The sequence below is a fragment of the Athene cunicularia genome (assembly GCF_003259725.1).
Source record: "Athene cunicularia isolate RWA chromosome 4 unlocalized genomic scaffold, athCun1 chr4_part2, whole genome shotgun sequence".
Lineage (NCBI taxonomy): Eukaryota > Metazoa > Chordata > Aves > Strigiformes > Strigidae > Athene > Athene cunicularia.
This window is the reverse complement of record NW_020799099.1, coordinates 33,338,361-33,350,542: the sequence shown is the minus strand read 5'-3', so window position 1 is coordinate 33,350,542 and position 12,182 is coordinate 33,338,361.

The following is a 12,182-nucleotide window of genomic DNA, read 5'->3' as shown; positions in this document are numbered from 1 at the left end:
CTCTCCCGCTGCCCTCGGGCCCCGCTGCCCTCGGCGGCAGCAGCTCGCTCTGCCCGCTCAGGGCGGGACCCGGGGCTCTCCCGCTGCCCTGGGCTCCCGCCTTCGCGCCCTGAGGTTTGGCCGCAGGAGTTCGATGCTTTCAGGAGGGTCCCGCCGCTCTCCTCTTCCTCCTCCTCCGAGCCCCTCTCCTCAGCAGCAGCAGTTTAAGTCAACTTCAGGCAAGGGAGGTCCTTGTACTATGGGAACAATAATTCCAGGAGAAAGGCTATACACGTATCGCAGTTAACTGCCTTCTCTTTAAAGGACACTGATTTCCACCAAATCCATAGTCCTCTGGTGATTTTCAAGTTTTTTTCAGTTTACCAAACTCGGATTTTTTTTCCCCCTGCTTAAATTGCAGAATTTAAGTTTACCAAAATTAGCTTTTGGAATTCCCACAACACTGCAGAAGCTGACTGGAAACAGGCCAGGTTTCACACCGAGATGCGTTATATCAGTTGCCTTCCATGAGACCGAGGAATTATTTTGTAGTACCACAGAGGGCCGGGTCAGACAAAACATCCCAACTGCATTGCAAGAATTAACGACTTACAACTGTTTGCTACTCACAAAGCCGCACTGACGTTAGCATATCAGAAACTGCCCTGTCTTTGTCACTTCAGTAAACTGCTTCCCCCTGCTAACTGGTATCATTATCGAAGAGTTTTAAAGTCATTTTTCTTTACAATCTGCAGTGTTAATAGTCATGCAAGGCAAAAGCTTGGCCCCCTGCCCCTCCTCTCGGAAGCCCAATTGCTGCTGTGTGAACAGCAGGTCAGCACCAAGCCTTGCAGTTTTTTCCTCAGGCGACACAGGCTAATTTGGAGGGGATGTACATGACAGACAAGCTGAACCCACACCAGATGATTTCAGAGTTATTATTTATATGTTTCACAAAGGCAACAGACATGACCCACTGTCTGAAGCATGCTTAACTGAGAAAAACGTTTTGATTTTAAACAGCATGAGTGAAAAAAATCCAAAAGAGCTTTGACAAATTTCTCCTAGACCTATTTTCTCCTGTAGCCCCACTTGGTCAGCTCCACATGGCGACTTTCTCCCCAGCCACCCAGGTCTCTGTTTCTGTTCCCAGCTAAAAATTTTACCTGCCATGGCTTGTTCTTCCTGGCAGGCCACTAGTAGTTGTTAAACGTCTTAGAGCCAAGAATCAACCCTAATTGATCCTGCTGGCAACTCACTCACCACTCGGGAATGGGCAGCTGCTCAGAAATACCTTCTGAGACTTCATCATTCCAGTGCTTCGAGCAACAGCAAGTGTTGCGTTAACTGCATCATCCTACCCGCTCCATTCAAACTCTCATGCAAATACCAAGCACACATCTCACCGTAGTTTAGGTATATATTTCAAGATTGTTATCAAACAAGTCCTCAGTCAACTCTTGCACAGTTTTTGAAAAGCAAAGCAGCAGAGCTTTGTCACCCCTTTGACACTGGCATCCACCTTGCTGCTGCTGTTTGACCACCCGTCCACTGCTGGGACCGAAAGCCAGATCAGCATCACATGATGGCCATCCAAACTTTACTGCAGATGTAGAATAGACACTTTGCCTGATAAGCTCTTCCTTCTTATCTCCAGTTTTATTCTCCCTCCAGCAACAAACCAATACTATTCCTGAGATATCTTTCATTCCTAACGCAAATAAAAAGAGCTGTTTATTAACCTTATGTATGCCAGCCACACATTTCTCCTTGCGCCTTTCTGCTTCCATGCCGACTTTCTACCATCCTCATCTTCTTATTTACATTAATCACCACCAGCTTTGTCTTCTGTATGATGTCCATGTTTTTCTAACTGCTTTCAAGGCACTCTTCTGAGCCAGACTAGTTTTTCAGTTAGGACAGCGCTCTTCCTCATTCAAAGAGCTGGGGAGGAGTTGACCACTCAGTAAAGGGCCCTTAATCAGTTTAATATTTTAAGGCATCTTTCCCATATGCCTTCCAAGTTTAGACCCAGTAGTTCTGGTACCCCTGCCATACACATCTTGCATACACCAGTCAAGCTCCATCCTACCCCTAGATAAAGGTTGTGAGGAGCTGAACGGAGAAATGCCCTCATTATCCCAATGGGCAATAGCACAAAGGAAAAGCCTCCTCGTTTCCAGCTAAAATCAGATCAGAGTTTATATCCACAAGTTTGTGCTGACAGTAGCCTCTCTTTCAGAAATTCACTCTCCTGATAGATTTATAGGAAACCATGATATCACCTCTGAATACTGCTAGGCTAAGCAAACCATGCTGTTTCAGTTCTGGGATGATAGTCAGATCAGTCCTTTAATTATTCCCAGGTCTCTTTTTCTGCATTTAATTCACTTTTTTTGCACTATATCTGAAGAGTAGCATGAGCTTCGCGTGCGCTCTCCCCAGTGCCCAACACAACACCCCTCCACAAACTGACATCTCCCTTGGCTAGAGTAATATTTATCTTTTCTACAGTCATCTCACCTTGGTTGGCCCAGAGCCATCCTATCATTCATTCCCTCCTTATTTTCAGCCATCCAGAAATGGTATTTTCCTCACCTAATTATAGATGTATTTGATATACAAGGCACCTTTTGTGCTATTGTAAAGCCACCTGGGTTTTTTTATTCCCATCTTCAGCACCGTCCTTTTCTGTCTTGTGACAGCCCAGCTCTCCTGTTAACTCCCACACTTTTCCACCTTCAGAACATAAAATGGATGTGCTGACAAGGTCACTGATGAGAACTGGAGCAAGAGCCACCAAGGACCAGTCCCAGATGAGACAAACCCTTAGAGCCTTCATCCAAGCTTTGAGGCCACACTGCCGTTCATCGGTGGCCTGTAACTGCTTGCTCGGCCACCCTGCATTTTTGTCAACCCCTGCAGTGTCTGTCTTCACTAATCAGATCCCACATGGGAAACATCTTGTACTTCCTACAGCTGCTAATCAGTGAACTTGTCCTAATAAAGAGAGGGGCCAGGTGAGTCTATCACAATTTGTCTTTAATAAATATCAGATTTGACCCCATTTGGAGTTTTCATTCCATCTTCAACTACTTCTAGACCAACAGTTCAGACTGTTGCAGTTGAGAACATCGTAATTTAAGCTGCTTACTGCAACATGGAAAACAGAGACGCTACATGTACAATCATTCAGTACTACGGCAGAAAAACAATCAAGTCACCTTTACCTAATCAACTACTTTCTAGCAGGATAAAGTTGAATGTATGATTGCCCCACACTCAACAAACTGTCTGAGAACTCTGCCTCCACGTACACTTAGAAATGGCACGAATATTTTACCACTGGATGGCTCTTCCACCACTGCACGGTTATTTCACTGCACGAGACGACCAACAATGTTATGCCCGCTGTAACATCCTGTAAGAGTGACGCTTTAAAGGAGCTGGTGATTTTGTTCTTTTGTATGATTCTTTGATCTCCTGACTATCTATATATGCCCTATAGATAAAGATATTTGTGTCATCGACTCCCTAATTAAAACCCATCTGTCAGAAGCACTCTGGAATATTTCTCCAGTGGAGATCTTGGTACTGTAAATATCCCCAGTATCAGGGAAGGAGGAAGCCACAGATGGAGAATGCAAGACACCAATCCTCCTACTCCTTCCAGACACTGCCAGCTGTTTAAGTTCAAAACAGATACAGATACTCCCAAAATTATTTTATGAATTATGATATAGGACTAGGAGGAATTAGCAGCAGGGTAATATGGGATGAGGAGTAATATTGTCACCTACCAAGAGAACATACAGTTTTGGGCCAGATTTTTAGCTTTTAATCAAAACCAGAAAATTCATTTGCTAGAACCTGAAGCATCTTTGGGATCTGGTGGAGTTGGGAACTGTCAGGGTTAGGTTAATGGTTGGACTAGGTGATCTTCAAGGTCTTCTCCAACCTAGAGGATTCTGTAATAAACTCACGCTGCTGCTGAACTTTACATTCTTAGCAGTAAGGCCAAGGACCACTAAAACCAATTCCTTTGAAACAGTAGATTGTGATAATATCATGTTCTTAAATGAGAGTTGGGTTGACTTAAGAGGAGAAACTGCAAAGAGACAACACAGCCTCAGGCTCGATGTAGGATTTATGAGTGTGCCTAAACAAGTGAAGGACCCCATTCCTGTACTGCCAGAGGTCTAATTCTGGGGCACATTTTTACCTTAGCAGTTTGGTTTGCTAAAATGCCAGCTGAATGAAAAGAGAAAGTGAGCATTTTCTGTTCTAGCTCTCCCATCTGCAACTGCCCCTTAGCGGTCATCTTTTGTGGCTGATGGAGTAGCCACGACAGACTAGCAGTAAACACAGTGAATGTCAGAACCCACTAAGAATCCTAAGAAAGATGAGAAAGGGGGAGACATTAAACAACGATGAAGCCTAAGGATTAGGTAGACCACTGGTGAAAATTGACTCCTCTCCACATTTTTCATTTGTCAGAGCTTTACAAAGGGAGTGGGAGCCACTGTTCCTGTTTTGACTACTGAAAACAGCAGCAGAGGACAAACCTATCCAGAAGGGCAGTAAGAGCACCAAACAGTGCTTCATTCGCAAGACCACAGCAGAAAAAAAAACAGCCACAGCCTCACATGTGAAGCTCCGGCTATGTTCCCAAATAAAGATTTGCATTTGCACAGCTCTGCATTAGGGCTCTCTTCGTATCGCTGCAGCAATATGGGCCTGGGCTCTTATACTCCCTGTCCTCACTTTGGCTTTTTCAGCAGTAAAGATGGTGACCAGCTGTATCATCTAAGGGTTTCTTCAGTTTTGTACCATTCAGGATTTGCAAAGTAAACATGACCTCAATATATTTTATTGCTTATTGCTAGGTGATTGCATAAGCAAAGACCCTGTCTCATACCTAAAAATGCCTAAGTAATCAAGGTCAAAATTAAGTATACCGAAGCACTCTCTGCCTTATGAGAGTCATCATTCAAATGCCTGTCTCTCGTGCAGGTTTAAGATAGATCCTTAAATTTCCATTACCAGCGTTTTCTCCCCCACCACCCCCCGCCCCAGGAATTCACTGCATTTACACAGGTCAGAAATGCGTCAGACCTCATTATATGAATATTGATTTCAATAAGGAAATCAATAGGCATGAAGTAGCAGCATTTTCCAAATGTTTTTAAAAGGACTATAATTGAAACTCACTCTTCAATCTTGTGCAGGGTGTTGATACACAAATTGCTGCTCAGGAATACCTTGTCACATCTGGACACTTGTGTAGCTTTTTGGGGGCTGCGCTTGCTTCCCAAGTCTACCACAATTTATGTCCCCCCTTGGTCAGAAGCCACATCCTGTGAGGAGTGCCTCTTTAAGTCCCTCGGACTCTACTAATTGGTAGAGGAAGAGCATTCATATTTGAAACAGTTAACATTACTTTAACGAGGATGATGTTGAAGTGTGTCATGCACATATCTTCAGCGTACTAGAAAATTTCCATGTTTTAGGAATAGAAGACAATCACAGAGTTCCTGCAGGTAAGATGCAGAAGGAAGACTGCCCCAGGCTGCATGGGCCCTGTCACAGACAGTTCAGTCCAGTCACAGTTTAGGACTCAGAAGTGAGATGTCCAGTAGCATCTCAGTGCAGTGGAATAGGAAAAGGGTTACGTGATCAGGTCAGTTTGGGTGGAAGGGGAAAGTTCCCAAAGAAAAAAGAGTCTTGGACAATGAGTTTACTTGAGAGATGGTAAAGACTTAGTTTTCATTAGTTACGTTTAGGAAATGTTTATAGGGCTATTTGAGTTCTTCACTCGGGTGACACAAGGTTCTCTATATTAATATAAAGTTAGGGTAGGTGCAAAGCCTTACATTTGTTTTGAACCACATTTCATGGAAATCAGATCCTTTAAAAAGAAATAAAATCAATGAAACTACAACGATTTAAGTCCAGCTGCATCTCCAAAGCTTAAATATGTTGTCATCCAGAGTGTCGTGGGGAAACAGACATAAAGAGGTTCCTGAAAAGTTTTCCAGTGTACCAACATACTATTTATCTGAGATAGAAGGAACAGAACAGTCACATTTTCATTTCAAATATTAGGATGTGACAAAAGCTAAATACCCTTTCTATACCTTTGTGAAAGCCGAGAAATCAGGCCTGTGAGAAACTAAGACAAACAGCCCGGGAAAGTAAAAGTTGAGGCTGATTGAAAATATGCCTCAAACACTCCCAAGACAAAACCATGAGTCACAGGGTGCTTTCTGTGGAGGCCAAAGCTGATAAGGCTGCCCGATGTATCTGGGGGAGAGAGCCCTGTGGAGACAGGACGGCTCTGCCCTGGGGCACCTGGGCAGATTTCATGGGCCATGTGTCCGGTGAATGAACTTTGCTTCATTATCCACGAAATGCATATTAAAGTTGACACCCCTCAATATGCTAACGAGGGCTGTCATGATCATGCGAGTGACATCATCCCATGAAACACCTTACCCCTCCCTGTACATGGGATACGTAGGTCTGTGGGTTGACCTAGGGGACGGACCCAAGGAAAGTGGGTATAAATCAAAGGGGAGAAGAAAGGGCTCTCTCTCTCTCTCTGCCCCTCTTCCTGCCACCCACCCCCCCGGCTGTCTGGAGAGAGCAGTGAAGCAAAGAAGACGGATGCCAGTGAAGAAGATAGCTGCCTCCTGGAATCCTCGCCAGCAGGAGCAGCGCAGGAACCCAGACCGGTGATCTGTATTCCCCCATTCCCTCTATCTCCCTCTTTTCCTTTTTTCTGTTAAGAAATGTAAAGCATATTATATTGCTTGCCACAGCTTGCTCTGTACTTAGCCAATTATCATGTGTTCAATTAGTGCACTGTAGGTAGTTAATAAATGCTTGAACTTGGAGACTTGTTATCCGCTCCAATTGGGGATTTGCGAATCTGAGTCACTTGTCCCCCTCGTCGGAGCGGGACGTGACATTAAATTACAGTATACAAACTTGTACTTCATTCTCACTTTGTCACCATGCACATGTCATTTAGCTTGGGGTTGAGGAGAAAGAGGCAGTTAATCTCTGTGCTTCTGAGTTTGTTAAAAATGCAGTTTTACATATTGGAACTCTGAAACACTGCAATTCCTTACCAAATGAAGGAACACAGAGCGAAAAAGCAAGAAAAGGATGTGCATGTTGATTAAAGCCTCCATCCCGCACAGCCCTTCGCACACAATACAATCCAGGATGTGTGTTTAAGAATTTAATGAAGACCAAGTAACTGAAAACACAAGCTTTTTGCAACCCAGAACCTTCATGCTCTCTCCTCTGAGGAAACTGTGCTGAGGGCACTAAGCATTTTGTTGGATCAACACTCCAGCATAAACCAAAATAGTAAGCTCATGTGATACTTGAATACTCCAGACATCTTCCTCGGAGCACTAACAAATGGTGGCAAATCAGCTAATATCAACTTCTTGAGGGATAAACTGGTCATTTTTAATTAATTTACTCCCTCTATAGATCATCATGCAGGACCCAAAGGCTTTTTCAACATAATAAGGATATTTGAGGACTAGATTGTGATGGACCAGTGTTGCCCCAGTGAAGATTAAAGTGGAGGGCATAGGTTAGAGAAAAAGTTATTTAACTTTTCTACTCAGCACTGACAAGATGAGTCCTTGGGAGATGTTTTACAGATTTTCTTATTCAAAGCCATCCAAGATGGTGGATCCCCCTAGAAACACCCAATGTACATTAAGAGGAAAGGCTGAACATTCACACTGCCTTCAGGATAATGAGCTAAATAACTACCCGGTTTCACATCTACAAGAAGATGGGTTGGGCAAACTCAGCCCGAATCATCTTTTATTCAATTTTGCACAGAAACTGAGTAAGGAAGTCATATGCCTCAAATAAAATACCATGCTTTGCAGGTCCTAATATTTTTGATGACGAGCAACACTTTTTAAAGCGTGCAAGTCACTCATGGCTCAGGAGGACAAGGTGGCAGCAAAGACTTCTGCCCAAATCTTGACTCTACGTGATAAGCAAAATGAATTAATCCCCGCAGAATCCCTGTCACTCACCAGGCTGCATTTTTCCAGTATTCAAGCTGCTTCATCTAAACTGTGGACATAGCTTGATTGACTAGAGCGTATTTATAAATGAGACTATCAATTTTCCTAACCCCAAGTCATCTGAAGCCTTAGGTCCCCCACTGACTTTCTGTACAAAGGCTGAGCTTCCTCACTATTGCAAAAGTACTGGAAATTAAGGTGTGCTATGCAAAGGGTTTGAAACTTGTGCATTAAGGGAATTCAGTGCAATATTAACAACCTCACTGGTCCTTTCCACTGTAAATATACTGTAATGTTGCTGCAAAACCAGCAATTTTGTCTACTGAACTCTTACCCCTGGACCAAATTATAATGAACACACAGGCATTATGCCCATGGACCCAGCCTGCAAACAATAAGACCATTAAGTTAATTCTTTGAGATTTATGACAGACCTATCTGCCTTCTACATGCATTTTATAGGCATTTGCAATAAATTAACTGGTGGAGGCCAGCTCAGTGGCACAGAGACAGTGTCATGCATAGCCAAGTAGTAGAACTGGGTATACTGCAGGACTGGTCATCATCGCTCACTGAAACAATAAAGGCTGGAACTTCAACTGCACAGCTACCACAAAGTGGGGCAGCAACATCTGCTGGGTGCTCACTGACTGCACTGATCGTGTCATTTCCTTCATTAGCAGCCTCAGGAAATAAAGATGAGAAGCAATGCTAATCCCCTACATTAAGTACAGGGACATTACTCCTCCAAAGATAGCTTCGTCTGAGCGTGATTAAATGATTCAACTTAGGGTTTGAAGTTTTTGTTCCAGTTTTGGTCGTTTCAAGGTGGGGTAGCAAAGTAATGATGACAATGTAAGGGATAATAAATATTTGGTTTGTAGGAAGGAAAGACTATTGGCTCGAGTCACACTATAGCCCAAAGGTTCTTCCTTTTGAACCCAACTCAAAAATAGAGCTCTTAGAACACATCTTAAATTGTTCAGACATGAAAATCCCAGCAAACAAAACTGTTGCCTAAGCACCTAGAGCTAGAGGAATTAACCCACTCCTGGTTTGTGTCTATTTCATCTGTCTTCTTGACAGCTGAATGTAGTTTGTGATATTTCTACTTTAGAACCATAGCTAAGATTTCTGCTTTTACAGGAAAAATGTGTAGCTTCATCATGATCTCCTAGGCCAAGAGGACAGCAGTTCTGGGGGGAGAAAGGATGACTAGGATGAGGCTCAATGTTGAAGTCATTTAATGAAGTAATATGGTTTTCTTCACAGTGTAACAACCATACTCTGAAATTGTCTTTACAACGGTCTGCTGCACATTACACGAACCTTCTATTTTTAGCCTTTCTGCTTTCCCTAATTCCTCCAGACTTTTTTTTTTTTTTTTTTTTTTTTTGCCTCCAGAGCCTGTTTGGAGCAATATTGTGAAGCAAATGACCAGACATAATGACTTTCCAAGGTCCTTGTGATTCCTTATTAACATTCAGTTAGCATAAGTCCTGACTTTATTATTGACTACATTGAATACACAATACACTGACCTCTGCCATCTGCAACTAAATCTCTTCCTGCAGATCTATCAAAGTGATTTCATACACAGAGGAAGTAGAAGAAAACAAAGCAGTAGCTACTTATCTTTTTTTGTCCTGAGAAACTTTAACACTCTGTGGGAAAGCCTGCTTCCCCTTGTGGTGTTTACAACCGTTAGTATTCCACGCCCTTATTGCTGTTGCTAAACACTGACGCATCATCTCAGAAATCCAAGGAAGAGAAGAGGGACCATACAAAATCCCTCATTTTCAGTTTAATCTTGGTAGAAGCAAAATAATGACAGAGAACCTCAGTGAAATCTTGTTTTAAATACATGCTTTGAAGTTGGCTTCCAGAAAAAAATGTTTAAGTTACTAAAATGTTGTAGCATCTTCAGGTACCAAGGAAGACAGTACGTGGCCACGAGAAAGCACGTGACAACAAGTAACACCTATTCCACAAATATCTAGGGAATTTTTTTTCAACTTCTAACATTCATAAATTATTTTTTCATTCCTGAAGGCAAAGTGGTGCACACAAAACAGCACTGTAAGGAAAAAACAAGGTCATCCCCATGGTAAACTCAGGTGCAAACCACAGGAGCCCCATTCAGCTATGTTGAGGAACCTGCTACCAGCCACAGGTAAGCATTTCACAGCACTAAATGCACAAAACCCTTCAGCTTAAGCAACTGAGAACTCAGACAAGTCACTGAAGAGCCAGAAGTACACACTGAAAGCTCATTGGGGCAGAGCTACCGAGGGTAATTTACTGACAAGTTTCATTTTAGGAGGACATGGAATTTAGCAACATTCTTGCAAGAAAGGCTGGGAAAATACAGACTAACCAGAAGGGTTAATCCTCTGTTCTGAGCACCCGAGGGCAGAAGTCAATCGGCTTCGCTTGCTTGGAGCAATCGCTTCTGAGACCTACAAAATCAGATACAGTGGATGTCCAGTCCTCATCACTACTGTCAACTGATCAGGTAGCGAAACCCTGAAGAGCTTGTGCTCGAGTAAAGCCACATCTTTGGTTCCAGGTTACACGTGGAGCTCAGGAATGAGGTCCCATTCTCCTCAGCCTTCTTAGAAACTCAGACAAAAAAAAAATAATCTTTTACAGATCTCCATTAACTATCCTGGAGGGGGAACTTGTATTTCATTGACTGTAGTTTATGCAAATAGGATCAGAGGAATTAACATATTGGAAGGAGCTGACATTTGTCCTGATATATTGAATCGTTAGCATGACAGAATCACTTAAGCTGGATCCACTAACATCAGGTTTCCTCTCATTATTGACCCCTGCAGAGTAGGCCTGACAAGTGGAACTGCTGCAAAGTTCATTAATAATGTGAAATAAATCAATTGTTCGGGAAATACTGAAAACGGATGACACTGAACTCAGACTTTTTGCAAATTCAGCACATACCAGTTTCCATCAAGGACACTAGTTATAAGAATGTCCTTTTCTGACCTATATTCAGGAGCTATACTTTGCTCCTAGGCAAGCTCACGGGGATACTGGGAATGGTGCCATTACTGGAATAATGCCCTTCACTACAAAATGAAAAGCAATATTATCTTATACACACCAAAACAGATACCTCTAGACATTTTAGCTTACTGATTGACACCCTCAGCCTGAATTACGGTCAGGACACATACTCCAGAGCCAAGTTTTGTTTTCGTCCAGAAGGAGCAGGGAAATACACCTTCAAACTGACTGGCCAGGCTGCTTTTTCCAACATGAACACCACAAAAGCTAACAAATACACTATCTATCTTATAACCTACAGAGGCAGAAAAGGCTATGCTCAAGTAGAAGTTATAAGAAATAGACATATTGAAGAAAAAAATGAAAATCAAGTTCCCTTTCCTGTGTTACTACCAGAATTTAGAGGTCCAAATGCTGTGACATTCCCTGCCATCAAGTGAAAGCTGCAAAGCAAGTAATTGACTTGATTAATGCTGCTTTTTGTTGCTCACAGAATGTCCACGAACAGATTGAGATTTTCATTAATATATTCATGGTTCAAGTTTAGTCCAGTTTTGGATAATTTTTTTAAACCGCTTTATGGAGATGTTTCATTTGTTCTGCAGACCACAAGTTGGTTGGAAGTATTTGACACATGGTAATTAAACTAGAATGCATCTGAAAAAGCTATTGGTGCACGTCACATGGCATTACTCAGCCTTGAATAAGGTGAGCTTAACTTAGGCAGTGCAGAAGAGTACAGAAAAATCTAAGTTATATGAGATCTTGAGATAAGATGCAGTTAAAGTATAGAATCAGGTAAGAAAATAATGAAGAACTTAAGAACACAAGCCTCTTCCTTTCACAGCAAATGGAGGCTTACTAAACAGACTTAATTCCTCAGAACAAGTTTAGGCATTTTGGGGTAATTATAATGAGTCCTCCCTTAATACACTTATGATCAGTCTTTGTGTTATTTTTTTATACAATATTTTCCCTCATACATATATGCACATACAAGAGTTTAAACCCAAATCTTCTATAAAACCAGTGAGATCTTTCTGAAGTTCATTTTCCCTAGCTCTTCACAAGTGCTTTGGTCACAGAAGCGTTAGGAGACAAGCTCAGATGTAT